General features: G+C 44.2%; 1 long non-coding RNA gene across 2 annotated transcripts; it reads right to left on the reverse strand.

Moving 5' to 3' along the window:
* Window positions 1-136: 136 nt before the first annotated feature.
* On the reverse strand, window positions 137-20,441 carry LOC140729424 (uncharacterized). Of its 2 annotated transcripts, none has more exons than XR_012099324.1 (3): window positions 20,261-20,441; window positions 15,217-15,424; window positions 137-3,134 (listed from the first exon to the last, which is right to left on the reverse strand). It is a non-coding gene; the product is annotated as an uncharacterized lncRNA (long non-coding RNA). The 2 variants fall into 2 exon arrangements; XR_012099325.1 differs by lacking the exon at window positions 20,261-20,441 and adding an exon at window positions 18,062-18,941.
* Window positions 20,442-20,837: the final 396 nt, after the last annotated feature.

Here is a 20,837-nt window from a genome sequence, read left to right on the forward strand (position 1 = left end):
TCCACTTACAAGGATAAGTGCCAGGAGGGAGATCGGTGGGAAGGGATGGGGGGGATGAGTGGACAAGGGAGTCGAGTAGGGAGCGATCCCTGTGAAAAGCAGAAAGGGGGGGGGGGGGGGGGGAGGGAAAAATGTGTTTGGTAGTGGGATCCCGTTGGAGGTGGCGGAAGTTACAGAGAATTATATGTTGGACTACTGGGGAGGCCTCACTTGGAGTATTGTGAGCAGTTTTGGGCTCCTTATCTAAGAAAGGATCTGCTGGCATTGGAGAGGGTTCAAAGGAGATTCATGAAAATGATTCTGGGTTTAAAAGGTTTGTCATATAGGAGTATTTGATGGCTCTGAGCCTCTACTCACTGGAATTTAGTAGAATGAGGTTGGATCTCATTGAAACCTATCAAATGTTGAAAGGCCTATACAGGATGGGTGTGGAGAGAGTGTTTCATATAGTGGGGGAGTCTAAGACCAGAAGGCATCACCTCAGAAAATAGGGATGTCCACTTTGAGTGGAGTTGAGGAGGAATTTCTTTAGCCAGAGGGTGGTGAATCTGTGGAATTCATTGCCACAGGCAGCTATGGAAGCCAAGTCATTGAGTGTAATTAAAGCAGAGCTTGATAGATTCTTGATAAGTCAGGGTGTGAAATGTTATGGAGAGAAGGCAAAACAATGGAGTTGAAAAGGAAATGGATCAGCCATAATGAAACGGCAGGGCAGACTTGATGGGCAGAATGGCCTAATTCTGCTCCAATGTCTTATGATCTTTTAAATGTTTTTATTGTACATGCCTCAACCACTTTCTCTGGCAACTCATTCCACAAGCACACCACCCTCTGTGTGAAGAAGTTGCCCCCTTTTAAATCCTTCTGGTCTCACCATAAACCCAACCCCTCTAACTCTTGATTCCTTTTCTCCAAAGAAAACAGGCAGCCTATCCTATATCTGCCCACGATTCAAGTCTTCAAACCCAGGAAACATTCATGTGAATCTTTTATACACTCTCTAGCCTAAATGTATTTTTCCTGTAGTGTAATGACCTAATCTGTACACATTACTCCAGGTCCAGTCTCACCAGTCTTGTACAACTGTAGCATAATGTATCAACCTTTATACGCAGTAATGAATGCCAACTGCCTTCTTCACCACCCTCTCTGCCTGTGAAGGCACTTTCAGTAAAGTAAATGTCCCTCTGTTCAACAACTCTCTCTTGGGCACTACCATTCACTTTGAAAGTTATACCCTGTTTCCTAAAATGCAACATCTCAACTTATTAGTATTGAATACCATTTGCCATCTCTCGGCCCACTTACGTAGCTGATTAAGGTATCTTTGAAATTTTGATAACTTACCTCACTGTCTATGATATCACCTATTTTAATGTCATCTGCAAACTTGCTAACTATTCTTTGTACATTGTTATTCAAATCATTTGCCTAAATGATGGATTGTTGCATTTGCTTTAACAATTGTTATCATAATGTTAATAATCTTTACAACACTCTTAGATTACAGCAACAGCATTAAACACTTCAAATTAGGCTGATACATCCAAAACATGTTACCAAATGTTTAAACTACCATTTACACGTGTGATTTTCCAATAATTTGCAGTGGTTTGAAAATCCTGTCTGACTGATGTTCTAATGCCAACCTGAAACATTCACCGTGGGGATAACAACACCAGTGTGAATGCAGTACGATTGGGTTGGTAATTAATCCAACTGTGCAGCTTCCTTATCATTGTCTGAAACTTATCACCTTAAGTGAACTTTGTTGCTACCACGTAGACCAGTACATCAATGTCTTCCTTCCAAGAGTGACTATTTCACGCAATATTCCACATAACAAGATTCACACAATATTCCACATAACTGGCTCATCGTTGTCATTATCTTTAGTGCAAGTTTGGACAAATATCAGACTACTGGAACAACTGCCACCTCATAAAGCATGACAAGATCAGCCATGTAGAGCAATAAAGAGTTACGGACTAGAAGTATTCAGCATGGAGTCATTAAGCCGAAGAGATCTGTGATAATATCTGTGCGTGTTAGCTCCCTGTGCAGGTCATAAGTTCTCTCATTCTGGGGAACTCTTATATCAGATATAGGAAAGCTGATACTGGGTGAGATCCAGACGAAAACCAGCTGTCTTAACGCATTGACTGCATAGCTATCTATCAACATACATGATTACTATACAACCTACAGCAATAAATAGCGGAATGCAAGAGTAAATAGAAAGCAGTTCTATGATTTACATGATAATAAAAAGTTTTAAAATACAGAAGTGGTACCAGTGGAATAAATAAAAGGCACACAAGGAGACATGACTATCTATTTTGCTGCAGCAGGCTCCAGTGACATTGAAAAGGTGGGCACCTTTTTCAGTCAGCAATAATGAATAGATGAAAACTACTTGTGGGAGGAGACTGCAGTGTGCAATGGGCCAGATGTTATTGTTCCACCTCTGGCTACGGTGGTGACTGCAGGATCTGAATCAGAATCAGGTTTAATATCAGCACCGTGAAATTTGTTGTTTTGCAGCAGCAGTACATTGCCGTACATAACAATAAAAACTGAATTACAGTAAATATATATATACACACACATATACAGTATATATAAAATAATTAGGTTAAATAAGTAGTGTAAAAAGTTAGTTAGATAGTGTTCATGGGTTCAATGTCCATTCAGAAATCTGATGGCAGAGGGGAAGAAGCTGTTCCTGAATCACCGAGTGTGTGCCTTCCGGCTCCTGTACCACCTTCCTGATGCCAGCAATGAGAAGAGGGCATGTCCTAGGTGTTGGGGTCCTTAATGATAGATGCCACCTTTTTGAGGTATTGCTCCTTGAAGATGTCCTGGATGCTACAGAGGCTAGTGCTCACGATGGAGCTGAGTCCACAACTTTCTGGAGCTTCTTTTGACTACCGTGCAGTAGCCACACCCCCACACCAGATGGTGATGCAGCCAGTTAGAAAGCTCTCCACAGTACATCTGTAGAAATTGGCGAGTGAACAGATGCAAACATATAAACACAATGATGAATGCAGGAAGTAGGTTCAGAAGGAAAAGCAAAATAGATCTGACAGATGATGGAAGTCTGAAATAAAAATCAGCACGTCAGGTAGAATCTGTGGAGAGAATAACGATTAAAATTTCACATCCGGGACTATTCATCTGGACAGGAAAATTGAGAAAATAAGCTAGTTTAGGCAGAAGAAGGTAGAGGAGGGCAATGGGTGGAACAGAAAGAACTTCTCAGATAGGGTGATACTGGATTACTTAACACTAGGGTAATGTAATTGATTAAAATGTACATAACTCACAGTCACTGACATTGAGTTCACTTTAAGGGGATGGTCTGTCATGATGTCACAATTACGCAAAACATTTTTACCACGCTTTGTGTTCAGTGTTTGGAGTACAATAAGTGAGTTGTTACGGTTTTTCTTAAACATAAAACTCCATCGTTGATATTTGCAAAAACCAACAATATCAGCTCCACATTGTATACTATAATTCCAAGCAAACTCATCTCCAAACTCCTAAACCTGGGACTCAACACCACCCTTTGCAGCTGCGTACTTGACTTTCTAACTAACAAACGGAATTCAGTAAAGTTAGACAGCAGCATCCCCACCATGATTATCACCAACACTGGAGCCTCACAAGGTTGTGTTCTCAGCCGTCTACTCCCTGTACGCTGACGGCTGCAGACCAGGTCTGCCCTAACTCCATCTACAAGACTGCAGACGATACCACCACAATGGGTCGATTTTTAGATAACAATGAGTCGGAGTACAGGGGAGAGATGGAGAGCCTAGTGGCACGGTGTCATTAAACAACCTTTCCCTCAGTGTCAGCAATAGAACGGAGCTGGCCATTGATTTCAGGAATGGGGGTACTGCACATGCTCTGGTTTACAACAATGGTCCTGAGGTTGAGAGGGTTGAAAGCTTCAGGTTTGTAGGAGTGAAGTTCACCAATAGCCTGGTCTGTTCCAAGCACATAGAGACTATGACCAAGAAAACTCACCAACGCCTCCATTTCCTCAGGGTTATACAGAAATTTGGCACGTCCCTTTTGACCCCTTATCAACGCATCACAGAAAGCATCCTATCCAGGTGGATCACCGATTGGTATGACAACTTCTCAGCCCATGACTGCTCTTCAGTAAAGTAGCCAGCATGATCATAGACCCTCTCCCACCCTGAATATTCTTTCTTCTCCCTCCTCCCATAAGACAAAAGATACCACGGTGTGAGAGCACGTACCACAAGGCTCAAAGACCACTGTTATAAGACAATTCAGCAGTCACTTAGAATGATAAGGTGTACTCTTAACCTCACAATCTGCCTCGTTATGGCCTTGCACTTTATAGTTTGACTGCACTGCATTTTCTCCGTAACGCTTCATTCTGCAATATTGTTTTCCCTTGTATTACCTCAATACATTGTTGTAATATAATGAGGTGGAGTTTTTCACTGTACCTTGGTGCATTTGATAATAACACACTAATTCCAATAAAATCAGATAGCTCTCTCTCCCTCGTTAGTGAGAGACAGGGCCTGTGAGATGTCGGGGTATTGGCTGAAAAGTAGTTTTTGATAAGCTATAGATTATGGTCTCTGGGGGCTTGCTATTGCTTGCATGATGGGTGGTGGGGGGCCTGATGCTTTCTGCTGGAACAACTTTGGGGAGGGGGAGGAGGGAGGGTTGAGGCTTTGCTGCTGCTTGTGCGTGGTAGGGGAGGGGGCTTTGGGATGCTAATGTTTTTCAGTCATTCATTCTTTGCGTTTGTTTCTGTTTTGAGGATGTCTGTGAAGAGTAAGGGTTTCAGGTTGAACATTGTATACGTTCCCTGACATTAAAGTGAACCATTGAGCTTATTTTCCTTTGTGGTGTGCTGGTGATATGGTCAGTAGACCAGATTATACAAAAAAAAAGTAAAACTGAGCCAAAATAATGACAGGTAAAAATAGCCTGTTCAGAGACAAAGAAGAAAGAAGGTTAACACAAATGGAAGAATTGAACATTGAATCCTGCAGGCTGCGATGTGCCCAGACCGAAGATGAAATGTGGCCATTGCCTTGTGGAGGCCACAAACAGAAAGACAGAGTAGGAACAGGATGCTAAATTAAAATGATAGGCACTAGGAAACTATGGGTCTCTCCTGCAGACAAAGCAGAGGCTCCCCCAACGAGATTATCCAATCCGCATTTGGGTTCTCCAGTACTGCATTATGACGTATGCAATTAACATATTTACATATAACGTATAATGAATTATTAAAAACAAGAATGCTTAAACAACCAATATACAGTATATACAAGATTACTCAAATATTATTGACAAATTAAATACACAACACTCCTCCCTGCTTAGCTATAAACTCCTTCTCAATATGGAATACATCTCAACTATATACAGGACATTATGAAAGTACAATATACACACATCTACAACATATTATCTTTTAAATTGTGCCATTCAGGGCTAAAGATTTAATTGCTGTGGAGGATTTCTTACTCTTGTAGGTTCTGGCCTTTCCTGACAAGTGGGTATCACTGCTTGGCAGGAGAGACTGTGGCTGTGAAAACAATCCCAGGTTCTGGGACCTTCCCCATGGTTGTTGTAGGAGTTGTCTCAGAGCTTACAGGAAGTGGTTCTGACCGTGATAGTCACCTTCCTTCTTCTTCAGAATCAGGTTTAATATTACCAGCATATGTTGTGAAATTTATTAACTTTGCGCCAGCAGTATAGTGCAACTGTGAATTACAGTATATATATATAAAATAGTTAAATTTAAAAAGTTGTACAAATACAGAAATTTAAAGAAGTAGTGAGGTAGTGTTCATGGGTTCAATGTTCATTCAGAAATCGGATGGGAAAGGGGAAGAAACTGTCCCTGAACCACTGAGTGTGTGCCTTTAGGCTTCTGTACCTCCTTCCTGATGGTAACAATGAGAATAGGGCAGGTCCTGGGCAGTGGGGATCCTTAAGATTGGATGCCTCCTTTTCGAGGCACCACTCCTTGAAGATGTCTGGATACTACACAGACTAATATCCATGATGGAGCTGAATAATTTTACAAATCTCTGCAGCTTACTTCAATCCTGTGCAGCAGCACCACCAACCCCCACCCCCCCCCCCCCCCCCCACCACCACCACCACCACCATTCTAGTTTGTGCATCTTGATATTGGGAAGGTGCATTTAGTTCACTGGAGTATTCTCTTATTAATCTTTCTGTTGCTCCCTTTACAATCAGATGTCTCCTCTTGGTTTCCTCACCCACAATATCTGACAAATCCTTACTTTTACAAGCAGCTTTTTGTCTTCTACTTGAAATTCCTGCAATAATCTTAATGCACACAGAATAGATTTTGGTTCTTTAAACTTACAAAAGGCAAAGGTTGCATCTTTCCTAAAGCTCCCTGAACTCTCTCCCAGCTTAAAAACAGGCCACACTTTGCAAGTAACTACCTGATTAACATATCAGAAGCTTTCTCAGATACGTTGCTTACAAAAACTGTTGTAGTCAGACTACAGCTTTTGTCACTTTCACAGTTCCTCTGGGCAGCATGGTCCTCCCTTGGACCAACCAAAAGCAAAGAGGTTGGCACCCACACCTGTTTGCCCTCTGATGGGCAATGGTTCACAGTGCTCAGGCTGGAGACAGTTGTGGCATCATATAATACCTTTCTGAATTCGCTTTCAGTGGCTTCATTGCAGGGGATGTGGCTTGCAATTGGTGGATGGATCTCCAATCAAGTTGTAGTCATCTCAGCCAATCACAACCCACAATGCTGGTCCTTCTGTTTTTACCACATACAAGCTCAATGTGGCTCATTAGTTGTTATATTTCAGTTACGGATGTCATTTCCTAGGAGTTATCTTTACTCCAGTGTAAATTCTTAATTAATATCTGCAGGCTTCAGTTTAGTATCTATTCAGACTCATTTTGTGGAATGATTTAAACAGCTGAACCAGTGTCTGATTCCATTTTAATTAACTTGCTGTTCACTTCTGGCACAAGCCAAATTGCTTGTCTATTATTAATTTTCACACTGTAAATCTCAAGGCTACACAATCCTGTGTCACTCTCATCAATATCAATTTTTCATCAACAGTTTGCAGATTAGTGCTCATTTTGAAACTGCAACTTGACTTTTTAGCAGTTTATCTTCCCTGTGCAATCCAGTTATTTTTGTATGCCTGACGTGCTCTTTGTATGTGCCCTATTTTGTTGCATTTTCTGCAGGTTTCACCTTTAAAGATGGGTTGTTTTATCGGAGCTCCTGCCACAATGGTAACACAATTTTGGTCAGACACTGCAACCTTGCTCACGCTCACTTTCATTCCTGACTGCAACTCAATTGCGTCTTTGTCTGCGGTTTCCATTGAAACAGCAATTTCAATTACTCTTCTGAGTACAAGTTGTGCTTCAGTTACGAGCTGTTTTTAAGTTTCCTTTTGTGATTCCACAAACTAAACAATTTCTCATTGCATCATTAAGCCCACTACCAAACTGACAATGCTCAGCCAATCTCTTCAATTCAGCCACATGCTCTGAAATGGTCTCCCCTTCCTTTCGATTCTGCTTATGAAACCTAAAGCATTCTGAAATCAACAGTGGCTTTGATTCCAAGTGTTCCAGTATCTCTTTTACAATAGCAACAAAGCTATTTGATCTGATGGTCTGATTGGAGCAGTCAAACACTGAAGCAAATTGTTTGCCTTTAAACCCAATGCACTTATCAAAATTGGCACTCACTTCTCATTGGCTATTTCATTTGCTTCAGCATACTGTTCCAATAGTTCAGTATACATGAGTCAATTACCCATTCTGTTATCAGACTCGTCAATCTTTATGTCATAGCCAGCTATTTCCGATTTTTTAATTATTATTATCACCTGATAGTCACTCTTTATGAACCCTGAATTTTTCCCATTACAGCCTCTTTTTTTCAAACTCGATTGGGTCTTCCTTTAGAAGAACTTGGGCTGGCTGTTTTTATGTTAAACTCGACCATCTCTCCACGGGCTGGGTTGTTTCTTTTAAACTCGACCATTCCTCGCAGCGCTATTTTTAGTTCGAACGTCTTGCTCTGCTTTAACAGGTCAGTAGCTGTCTCGGTTTCATTTTAAAGATACCTCATCGTCAATGTTATTTTGTAACTTCAAAACATTAAATTAATTCAAAGAAGACACAGGGTCCAAAAAATACTGAGGTAGTTCGAGTTTACTTTAAATGAGGCACGCACATATCACGTGGTAGCATGATATACGCAATTAACATATTTTTACACACAACCCATAACTAATTATTTAAACGGACAAGAATGCTTAATTAACCTAGATATAAGATGTAGTCAAGGGCTCGGATGACTGAGGTAGACGGAAAGACATAGTTCAGGAAGAAGCGAACATTTCTAAGGCACCTGCGAGGAATGTCTCATCATCAGAACAAACGTGATTTCAGACTGGGAGAATGGAATGGAATCGTTATAAGAGGCAGGGTAGAATGAAGCATAATCCAGGCTGTTGCAGCAACACCCCATCAGAAATATGACCTTTGTTCCACCCGTCTCCATCCTCATCTCCTCTGCCACCTAAACCAATTTGTTTTCTCTTTCCTCATTCTGACAAAGGGTCCAAGACCTGAAACACAAATTGCTTTTCCCTTCATAGATGCTGCCTGGCCTGTACAGTATTCTCAACATTTTCTGATTTTATAGGGCAGAAAGAGGCCATTTGGCTTCTTCAATTTCTTCACCTATTCACAGGATCAGGGCTGGTCTTCTGCCTCTATTCCAACCAGTCCAGTCCATCAAGTTTACTGTCATGAGCATCAGTGTTGACAGGTACAGACACAGTGAAAACCTTGCTTGTGAGTGGCATCACGGGCATGAAGGTGCAAACACACAGAATATAAATTACACAAGGCTGTAAAGAAAATGATTGTGGAAAAACAAGACATAAGCGTAGAAATAAAACACAATCAGAGACAAGTCCCAGGTAGTGCAGGAGGTGGCCGTAGTGTTCTATTGCTGAGAGAGGATTAGGGGTTTTCAGATCAGTTTAAGGATTTGATGTCTGTAGGAAAGTGTAGCTGTCCATGAACCTGGCGGTGTGGAAGTTCAGCTTCTGTATCCCCTGCCTGGTGGAACTGAGGGGTTAGCATGGTCCAGGTGGTGTGGATCTTTAATTTCCTGGCTTCAAAACATCTATCAGTCTTAAAAAACCTTCAAACAGAAATCCAGCATTTGCGCCATCTCTTGTGTTTATGGTTTGATGTCCCACTGCAAAGTCTCTTTGAGGTATGCCTACCTTGAAGAAGTCTAAATCTTCTCTTCAACATGAGTTCAGCGAGACCATTTGCGACCCCCCCCCCCCCCCGTGACCTCTCTGCACTCTGACTGTTTAACCATGTGCTCACCCAGACTCAATACCACAGCCTTGGAATGTATTTCTTTGGAAATAGTCCTTGGCTCCTGTTTGTTCTGTACGGTTTCCAGTCCCATTTTCAGACTTCCCAGTTTGGACCCACCGAGGACGCCAGGTACCTGCTTTTGACTGACTGCCCCACTTGCTGCTTCCCCTTCCGAATTCTACGCTCCACCTCTCCCCCGTGCAGAGATATCAGTCTCTGCCACAGCTCCAGGTCTCACTCTCCTCCACCCGACATGGACCGCTCCAACATTACATCCTCCACCAAACCCATGCCTTCAACCACCAGTTCTCCTCATTTCTCACATCCAGGGAAGATTGGAGGATCACCCCTCTCCAGACTGCAGGCACGGCCATCTCCCACTCAGATATCGACTCCATTGGGCAACTCCAGACTGCGAATCCCACCTCCAACCTACGATTCCGATGGCCCCCAATGCCTCCAGACTGCTGATACCACTGTCACCAACTCCAGCTCCAACAACCCCAGACAGCTTCTGACTGCAGATCCTACCATCAACATCTTTAGTTCTAACAACTGCGGACAGCTTCAGATTACGAATTATGCAGCCTCCATGTCCGGCTCCAGCCACAACCTCAGATGCCTCCACCTCCATGCCAAGACGCTTCTCATTGCCACTAGGACCCTGTGCTTCCCCTCCCCCATCACTACCCCACAACCCCCTCACCGCCCCCATCTTCCTCCCAACCTACTTTTCCTGAACAGCCCAAACCTCCTCCCCCCTCTGATGCCACTAACTCTCTTTCCCCTTCCCCCATCCCAAATGTAATCCCTACCAGTGTCTTCACCATTCCCTCTGACCTACCCCTCTCTGAGATGGAATGTTCTGTCCTCAGCAAGGGCCTTACCTTTGTCTCCCTCTGCCCACATCTCAGTGGGTTCCACGCCTGCCACAATGCTGAGTTCCTCTTCTGTTGCCCCTATCTCTGAGCCCACATCTTTGGCAAGGATTCCACACCCTTCACCGATAACCCCTTCTCCTGTTTCCAACCCTCCTCCCCTTCTTGGTCACCCTGCTCTGCTTTTCTGCCAACTCTGGAGCTTTTCATCTCTAAGTGTAGACAAGACATCAACCAGCTTGACTTCAGCTCTCCTCTCTCCTTTTCAAACCTTACCTCCTCTGAATGCACTATGCTCCACTCTCTCCACACCAGTCCCAGCCTCACCACCAAACCCCCAAAGGGGTGCCATTGTAATGTGGTAGACTGATCTCTACCGAGCTGAGGCGGCAACTTTCAGACACCTTCTTTTACCCACCCCTTGAAAAGGATCCCACTTAGGACCATCAGGAGCTGTCTCTCACAGCATCATCATCTCTGAGGATCTCCCATCCATTGCCACCAATCTCATTTCTCCCTTGCCCCGCACTGCTTACTTCTACCTCCTACACAAACATGACTGTCCTGGCCTGCTCCTGCCCCACTGAACCATATACCTCAACTCCATTTTATCCCCCTTGGTTCAGTCGCTTCCCTCTTACATCCACAACACGTCACATGTTCTTGATCTCCTCAATAACTTTCAATCCCATTGGCCCTGATCACCTCAATTTCATCATGGATGTCCAGTCCCTATACACGCCTATCACCCATCAAAAAGGCCCTAAAGCCCTCTGTTTCTTTCTCAACAACAGTCCCAACCAGTTCCCCTCCACCACCACCCTCCTTCACCTCACCCTCAACCATTTCTCAGCTCCTCCCACTTTGCCAAAACTCATGGTGTAGGAATGGGAATCCACACGGGCCCCAACAAAGGCTGCCTTTTTGTTGGCTACATGGAAAGTCCATGTTCCAAGCCTTCCCTGTACACTCTCCAAGTCTTTCTGCGCTACATTGATGACTGCAATGCTGCTGCTTCATGTCCCCGTGGTGAGCTTGTAAATTTCATTAACTTTGCCTCCAACTGCCAGCTCGCCCTTAAATTCATTTGGTCTATTTCTGACACCTCTCGCCGCTTTCTCAATCTCTCTGTCTCCATCTCTGGGGAAAAAAACTGTCTACTGATATCTTTTATAAACCTACTGATTGTCATGGCCACCTTGACTATAACCAATTCCCACCCTGTCTCCTGTAAAGAAGTCATTTCCTCTTCTCAGTTCCTTCATCTCCTGGCCAAGTACTAAAAACCTTGTCTGATCACTTAGCTGGAGTATTCACTGTGATCTTTAACCTCATGCTTTGGCAGTGTCTGGTACCCACCTGCTTCAAGCAGACTTCAATTATACCAGTGTCCAAGAAGAACTTGGTATCCTGACTCAATGAGCATTGTCCAGTAGCATCCACTTACATCCACACTGATGAAATGTTTTAAGAGGTTGGTAATGAAATATTTCAACTTCTGCCTGAGAAGTGACTCAGAGCCACTCCAATTTGCCTACCAAAGCAATAGGTCCACAGCAGGTGTCATCTCATTGGCTTTTGGCTCAACCCTGGAACATCAGACTGCAAGTATGCATGCAACAGGATGCTCTTTATCAACAACAGCTCAGTATTCCGTACCATCATCCCCTCAAAACTAATCAATGAGCTTCAAGTCTTTGGCCTCAATAGCTCCTTGCAAATGGATCCTTGATTTCCTCACTTGCAGGCTGCAGTCAGTTCAGATTGGCAACAGCATCTCTTCCATGATCTCCGTCAGCACAGGTGCACTACAAGGCTGCGTGCCTAGACCCCTGCTGTACTCTTGTTATACTAATGACTGTGTGGCTAAGCACAGCTCCAATGCCACATTCAAGTTTTCTGATGACACCACCGTTGTAGGCCAAATCAAAGGTAGTGACGAATCAGCATATAGGAGGGAGGTTGAAAATCCGGCTGAGTGGTACCGCAACAACAACCTCTTACCCACTGTCAGCAAGACCAAGGAGCTGATTCTTGACTTCAGGAGAAAACCAGAAGTCCATGAGCCAGTCCTTACTGGAGGATCAGAGGGGGAGAGGGTCAGCAACTTTAAATTCCTCAGTGTTATTGCTTCAGAGCCTGTCCTGATCCCACCAGGTAAGTACAATCAGGAAGAAAGCACGGCAGTCCTGTACTTCCTTAGGTGTTTATGAAGATTCGGCATGACATCTAAAACTTTGACAAACTTCAATAGACGCGTGGTGGATATATTGACAGGCTGCATCACTGCCTAGTAAGGAAACATCAATGCCCTTGAACAGTAAATAGAACAAACAGTCTTGGATATGGCCCAATACATCATGATAAAGCCCTCCACACACTGAGCACATCTACAAGAAAAGCTGTCAAAGCAAGGCAGCATCCATCATCAGGGACCCCACCACCACCCAAGACATGCTCTCTTCTCACTGCTACCAGGAGGAAGAAGGTAAAGGGGGCTTAGGACTCATAGCACCATGTTCAGGAAGAGTTACTTTACTTCTTTATTGTCACCAAACAATTGATACTAGAGCGTACAATTATCACAATGATATTTGTTTCTGCGCTCCGTATTCCGAAGTACAAATCGAAGTAAATATAATAAAAATTTTAATTATAAATCATAATTAGAAAATGGAAAAGAGAAAGTACGGTTATGCAAGTCAGGTCCAGATATTTGGAAAGTACGGCCCAGATCCGTGTCAGGATCTGTTCAGCAGTCTTATCACAGTTGGAAAGAAGCGGTTCCCAAATCTGGTCATACGAATCTTCATGCTCCTTAACCTTCTCCCGGATGGAAGTGGGAGAAAAAGTGTGTTGGCTGGGTGGGTCGTGTCCTTGATTATCCTGGCAGCACTGCTCCGACAGTGTGCGGTGTAAAGTGAGTCCAAGGATGGAAGATTGGTTTGTGTGATGTGCTGGGCTGTGTTATTATGTTATTACCCTCAGTCATAGGGCTCTTGAACCAAAAGGCATAACTTCACTCGCCTCATCATTGAAATGTTCCCACAAACTATGGACTCACCCTCAAAGACTCTTCATCTCATGTTCTTGATATTTATTGCTTATTTATTTATTATTATTAATTCTTCCTTTTGGTATTTGCACAGCTTGTTGCCTTTTGCATACCAGTTGAAAGCCCAAGTTGGTGTGGTCTTCCATAGGTTCTATTATGGTTATTATTCTATTATGGATTTATTGAGTAAGCCCACAAGAAAATGAATCTCGGTATTGTATGTGATGACATATATGTGCTTTGATATTAAATTTACTTTGAACTTCTTCAAAGAACCAGTTTTCCCTTCCAGGGACAGAGTTCTTCTCATCTTCACCTACCACCCCCATGAGCTTCCACATGCAACACATCATGCTCCACAACTTCCATCATCTTGAATGGGACCCTGCCACCAAACACATCTTTACCTTCCCTCCATTCTTTGATTTCCGCAGGGATCGCTCCCTCCTTGCCCATTTTCCTTCCCCACTAATTTCCCTCTGGCACTTCTCCCTGCAAACAGAAGTGCTACACCTATCCATTCACCTCCTCCCTCACCTACATTCAGGGTCCCAAACAGTCCATCCATGTGAGGCAACACTTGCCTGTGACTCTGTAACTTTTGTCTACTGTGTCCAGTGCTCCCTATGCAGCCTCCTCTACATTGGCGAGACCCAATCTAGACTGGGGACCCACTTTGTTGAGCACCTGCGCTCCATCTGCAGATAGCAGGAATTCCCGGTGGCCAACCATTTTAAGTCCCGTCTCCATTCCCATTCCAATATGTTGGTCCATGGCCTCCTGTTCTGCCATAATGAGGGCATCCTCAGCATGGATGGGCAGCATCCTATATTCTGTCTGGGTAACAAACAGAAAGGGCATATTCTGATGGAATGAACATCAATTTCTCCAACTTTTGGTAATTTTCTCCCTCCCCTTCCCTCTTCTTCAATTCCCCTCTCTGGCCTCTTACTTCTTTCCCTCACCTGCCCATCGCCAACCCCCTCCAGAACCTCTCCTTCTTCCCTTTCTCTCATGAACCCCCCTCCTCTTCTAACAGATGTACTCTTCTCCAGCACTTAAACTTTTCTAACTATCACCTCCCAACTTCTTACTTCAACTCCCTCCCCCACCCACCTGGCTTCACCTATCACCTTCTAGTTCGTCCTTCTTCCCCTCTCCCCACCTTTTTGTTCCAGTATCTTTCCTCTTCCTTTCCAGTCCTGATGAAGGTCTCAGCCCCAAACATCAACCTGATAAGCTGAGTTCCTTCAGTATTTTGTGTGTGAATCTGAAGCATTAACTTTGCTTCTCACTCCAGAGATGCTGTCTGGCATGTTAAGTATTTCTAGCAAGGTCTGTTTTCAATTAATGCTTTTTGGAATTCTTGTCTGTAAATCTCAGGCTTCAATGACAGACAATTCCAAAGATTCTCACCCCTCCATAAAACTTCATTTAATCAGTCCCAACTCCATATACTGAGACCATACCATCTAGTTCCAGAATCTCTGGCCAATGGAAACAGCTGCTCCGAATCCACATTGTCAATCGCTTTCAATCAGATTGCATTTGTCTCCACTTCAGAGAAAATGGGTTCATGCTACTCAATGCTTCTTCATAGAAATCTCATATCATCCTAGGGAAATCAGTCTAATAAAATATGCCTGCCTTGTTCCTTCCAAATCAATATGAGCCTTCTTAGTGCGTTTTGTACCTGTATACACTCCACCTGTATTTTATATGCAATGATACCCTTTTCTTCCTGAATACTGTTAATATATTTAATGCTTTCACTCAGTTAAAACAAAATTCTCTATTTTCCCCACCCTTCCTGCAACTTACAACTAATTTGTTTTTACTTTTTACCTGTTTTGGTTTTCAGTCTGAAGCATCAACTGTTTGTCTTTCCTCAGACCTGCTGAGTGTTCCCAGCATTTTCTGCTCTTCACTTCTGCTCCTTTGTATACTTTCCATCAAATAAACTACCTTCTGTTTGCCCACAATATACTTCATCTTCAAGGAAGCCCAGCATTCATTTTCAAGGGCTGCGCCACCCAGCAGTGCTCTCTTCTTTCTGTTGCCATTGAAATGGAGATACAAAAGTTTTAGGTCCCATACCACCAGCTTCAGGACCAGTTATTACTAGTTTGTTCAATGAACATCTTTCTGGACTTGATCATAAGCATCCCATGAAATTAGTTGTCTAACCCAGCTCCTGAAATAGCATGGGTCCAGTTAGTAATCTTTCATTGCTCAGAGGAGCAACTCTGCTATGTGGTGTGAGAGCTGGAGCATTTACACTGCCATTCCACTCTTTAAAAATTGAGGTAGGCATAAGACAGGAAAGTATAGGCTAGTTAGCCTGACTAGAGTAGTTGGAAGAGATTGGAATCCATTACAAAGAATGAGGTTTTGGGGAACTTGGAGGTGCATGATGAAATGGGCCAACGTCAACATGGTTAGCTTAAGGCAACATCTTGCCTGATGAATCTGTTGGAATTCTTTGAGGAATTATCAACGGACAGTCAGTGGATGTTGTTTGTGTACTGGAGTTTTCAGAAGGCCTTTGATGAGGTGCCACACATGAACAAGATAAGAGTCCACAGTATGACAGTAAGGATACTAGTATGGACAGAGCATTAACTGAGTGGCAGGAGGCAAAGGGTGGGAATAAACTCTGGCTGACTGCTAAAGACTAGTGGTGCTCTGCAGGGGTCAATGTTCGGACAGCTTTCCCTCACGTTATTCATCAATGATTTGGATGACAGATTTGATGGCTTTGTAGCCAGGTTTGGACATAGTACGAGGATAGGTGAAGGGACGGGTAGTGTTGAGGAAGCATGGAGTCTGAAGTTAGGAGAAAGAAATGGCAGACGGAATATAGTGCGTGGGAGTGTATGGTCATGCACTTTGGGAGAAGGAATAAAAGTGTAGACTATTTTCTAAACGGCGAGCAAGTTCAGAAATCAGACTCAAGAATCTGCATGCAAGATTCCCTGAAGATAAACTTGCAGGTTGAGTCAATAGTAAGGACGACAAATGCAATATTAGCATTCATTTCAAGTAAACTGGAATATAAAAACAAAGATGAAATGCTGAGGCTTTATAAGGCATTGGACAAACCACACGAGGAATATGGTGAGCAGTTTGGGGCTTCTTATCTGAGAAAGGATTTGCTGCCACTGGAGAGGGTCCAGAGAAGGGTCATGAGAATGACCTTGGGAATGAAAGGGTTAATATACGAGGAACAGTAGATGTCTCTGGGCCTGTAATCACTGGAGTTTAAAAAAATGAGGGGGAATCTCAGTGAAAGCTATCAAATATTGAAAAGCCTAGATAAGAGTGCACGTGGTGAGGATGCTTCCTATAATGGGAGACTCCAGGACCACAGGGCACATCCTCAAGGGCATCTCTTTGGAACAAAGATGAGGAGGAATTTCTTCAGCCAGATGGTCATGTATGCATGGAATTAATTGTCACAGGCCGCTGTGGAGGCCAAGTCATTAGTTATATTTACAGCAGAAGTTGCTAAGTTCTTGATTAGTCAGGGCATCAAAGGTTATGGGGAAAATGGCCTAATTGCACCTGAGGTGGGGGGAAGGGGTAACTCACCGGTTACCCAAAAACCTGGCGATCAGGATCAGACATGGGTCAGCGGGGACTGTCAGACAGCAGCACTAACTGATGTGTCATCATGCTGGCTGAATAAATCTCTCAACAAGCCCCTCCCCTCACCCTCCTGCCCCCCCCCCCCCCCCCCCCCGTATCTCTGGTTCAGAAAAGTACATCCAGGTTTTCCAATGGAGCTAAGATCCCTTTTCCCTAGTATGATTCCAGCAAAATGTTGCTTTCACCCTCACATACGATGGTCAGAATTGGACACCAGTAATGACTTCAATCAATGCTTTTATAACAATTCCTGCTTTTGTAACTCTTGTCTTGATATATGAAGTCAAGGACGCCTTTTGCTTGTATAACCACATTCCGAACAGGTTTAGCCATGTTCCAGGATTTAAGCACGTGGTGCCCTGAGGCTCTCTGTTCTTTTGAACTAATTTAGATTCTATTATCTCTCCTTGTTCATCCTGCCAAAGTGTACTTCACACTTGACTGTATTGAATTTCACCTGTCACAGGTCTATCCATTCAGCCTTGCATATAATACCTCCAGGCCCGGGGGTGGTCTGCACATTTCGACAAGGTACCCTGCTCAACCTTATCCAAGAACACCAGCAGCCATTTTGCCAAAGCTGGCTTTCTATCTGAAACCCAGGCACTCCCCACCGCTGCTTCCTGCCCTTCAGCACTTCCTTTCTTCTGATCCTTTCATTCTCTGATACACAAACTTTTATGTGTGATTTCTTCAAATGCCTTCTAAGATTCATACAGACCACATTCCATTTCCAAGACATGCTTCAACAAGATTGTGTTATTTCCTCCAGGTGCCTTTTCTTTAATTCCCGATTATTGTTTCACAGATCTTCACTACTACCGATTTAAAAAATGACAGCCCAGCAGGCACCTACGCCCCTTTTAAAACAAAGGTGTTACAATGGAAACTTTCTCGTCCCCGAGCACCTCACCTGTACCTGAAGTGGACTAGAAGATAGGGCAAGCCCTCTGCAACTTCCATCCCTTCTTCCCACTGTAACCTGGGGTTTGTTCCACCCGGGCCTGACGACATATTCACTCTAAGTATTGCCAGCTAATACCTTATCTTTCACCTCTAACACTATGGAGATACGGCAGCTTCTTCCACCTCGATAAAGACTGCCGCAGAATGTTCCCTTTGCCTTCTGGTTGTAAGCTCCATCACAGGGATACAGTTGGTGAGACGCTCCAGTGGCCTGGGTTCAATCCTGACTTTGGGTTGTCACTTGGCTAGAGTTTATGACCGCATCGGTTTGGGTTCCTCCCGCATCTCAAAGACATACGGGTTGATAACATCGAACCGATACAGCAAATCGCACCACTCTGTTAAAAAAAAATCTTCCGATACTTGTGCACTTCGCCGCCGGAAGTATCATTTATTGGGGTTAAACCGGCAGCTGGAGCTGAAAAGTAGGACTTAGGCTGAATGACCTCGTGGGAAAACCCCTCGGTGCCTCCATAGTTAAAGGCAGCTGGTGAGCCGGTACTGAATGGGTTAACGGAGGCTTGTGCTCTCCATAAGTACCTCCCACACCCCCACAGGTCAAACTGTCCTCTAGAACCGGATCTGTCACTCTTCAGAGGGACAAACCTCAACTCCTGCTTGGGGAGGCGGGGTGTACCGAATCGGTGCTGCTGTGACTGCTCCCGTTCCTAGCCGCGACTTTACAAATATGAGAGTAATTCACATAAAAATAATGATCCAAAAAAAGCTGTGGCAGCCTCTGGGGTTGAGCAACCGCGCCTAAACCCCGTGTGTGTCTGTCTATCTTGTGGAACCGCTGTCGGGTTATGTGCGTGTGGTCTCGGGTCGGCTACACTGTGGAATGTGCCCGCAAGCTCGATTTCAAAATAGAGAAGCCGGAGATGACATCTGGCGTTGAAACAAAGACGGGAACCCGCCCGGTTCCAGCCCTGTCCGGATTCAGAGCTGGATTCCTGTCTCTTCCCTCAGTGAGAGGTATTCCGCTTTGAGGTTGTTTAGTACGGGGAAAGAAGGGAGGAATGAAGCAACACAAGAGAGAAGGAGCGATGATTACGTGGGGGGGGGGAGAGAGGTTAAGCTGCTCGAGGGTGGGGTTGGTGTAGAACGAAGGGTTAAGCAACTGAAGAGTGGGTAGGTGGTAGGGGAGGGGAAACTCAGAGACCTCACGAGCTATCAGACCCTCATTCGAAAAGGAAAATCCGGGGCTAACCCACCTTCCGGTCATAACCCTGCTAGTCACGAATCCGCGAACACACCGTTTAAATGTGAAGAGAGTTTCTAGCCTTCCAGGCTCCGCTCCTTGAGTAAAGGAATACAGATCCACTTACTTTAAATCTGTGCCATGCGGCCTTGACCCAAAGCTGAAGGAGACCAGTCCTTTCCAATTCATCATTACCTCTCATTTCACCAATTATTTCCCCTCAATCTCTTCTGTTCTAAAAAAATTCAGCATAGTTTATCCAATCTATTCCTCAGAGCTGCAGTCATATTAAAAAAAATCTTTCTGTACTCTCTCCATCACAGTCACTGTCTCTTACCCTGACGACCAGGGTCCACTCACAGTGCTCATGCTATTAGTCCTGTGCAGTTCCAGCAAAACCCTCCTGTTACAGTCAATGTTCCACCTGCTGCAGATGGGCACCCAACTGCTTTCTGAAGCATCTTACTAGCTGTCCTGCTACCTTTGCAGGATCTGTGGAGGTTCCTCTGTTCAACCCGAGACATCGACAGTTCGTCCAGACAATTAACCCGACAACGCCAAACATCAGCACTGCTGCTCGACCTGCTGAGTTCCTCCAGAAACTGCTTGTTGTTGCAGATGCCAGCACTTGCATGGCAAATGCCATGTCTCCCTCTGTCCCATGCTATTTACCAGCATGCTCCCATCTATTTGACATTATGTTGGCTTGTTGAACCAGCCTAAACTCAAGCCCCTTGGCTTCTAATCATTATTCCATACCACAGAGAGCTGAGCCTGGTGGCTTGTAACTAGATGCAAGAACTGCCCATCAAACCCCATCAGTGGCACTCAGCCAGTTCTGAATCCATGTGTCCTCAGATTTCAGGTTTTTGACCAACCTGCCCTGTAGGATCATGTCAGTCACCTTGCTTTGTCCTACTCCTCCCCACCACAGCACAGTGCACAACAGGGAGTGGGGCTGCCTAGTTCATTAGTTACTGAATTTTGAGATACAGCACAGAACAGGACCTTCTGCCCAGCAACCCCCAATTAGCCCTAATCCTTTCACAGGACAATTTACAATAACCTACTTACCAGCACGTCTTTAGAGTGTGGAAGGAAACCAGAGCATCTGGAGAAAACCTACGCATTCCATGGGGAGAATGAACAGACAGTTCACCTATGTTTTCAATACATAATAAAACCTGTAACTTCACCCTGGTAAACTTCGAATGCATATTACATAGTGTCAGTTCCTGAACTCCCGGCTTATGAAGACCACGTGCTTTTGTAACTTAGCCCTTTAAGAACATCTGGAGAAGAAAAACTTCACTCCTGGGTGGAAGTTACGAGTCATGATTGAGATATATAAATTTACAACAGGCATAAATAGGGTAGACAGCAGGACCTCATATTCCTCATATCAGAGGTAGATAGAACTAGATACAGAGATTCAGGAGGAGGGGTGAGATTTAAAGAGGATCTGAGGGGGCCTTTTTCACGGAGAGAGTGGTGAGTACCTGGAATAAAGTGCCTGAGAGAGCGGTGGAAGCAGAGTCCCAATCACATTAAAGAAATGTTTGGATAAGCACGTGAATTGCCATACAGAGATCTATGGGCCTGTGCTGGAAGATGGCATCTTTTTGTGGTTGGGTGCCCACAGGCTGGCATT

Source organism: Hemitrygon akajei, chromosome 6 (assembly GCF_048418815.1).
Source record: "Hemitrygon akajei chromosome 6, sHemAka1.3, whole genome shotgun sequence".
Taxonomy (NCBI): domain Eukaryota; kingdom Metazoa; phylum Chordata; class Chondrichthyes; order Myliobatiformes; family Dasyatidae; genus Hemitrygon; species Hemitrygon akajei.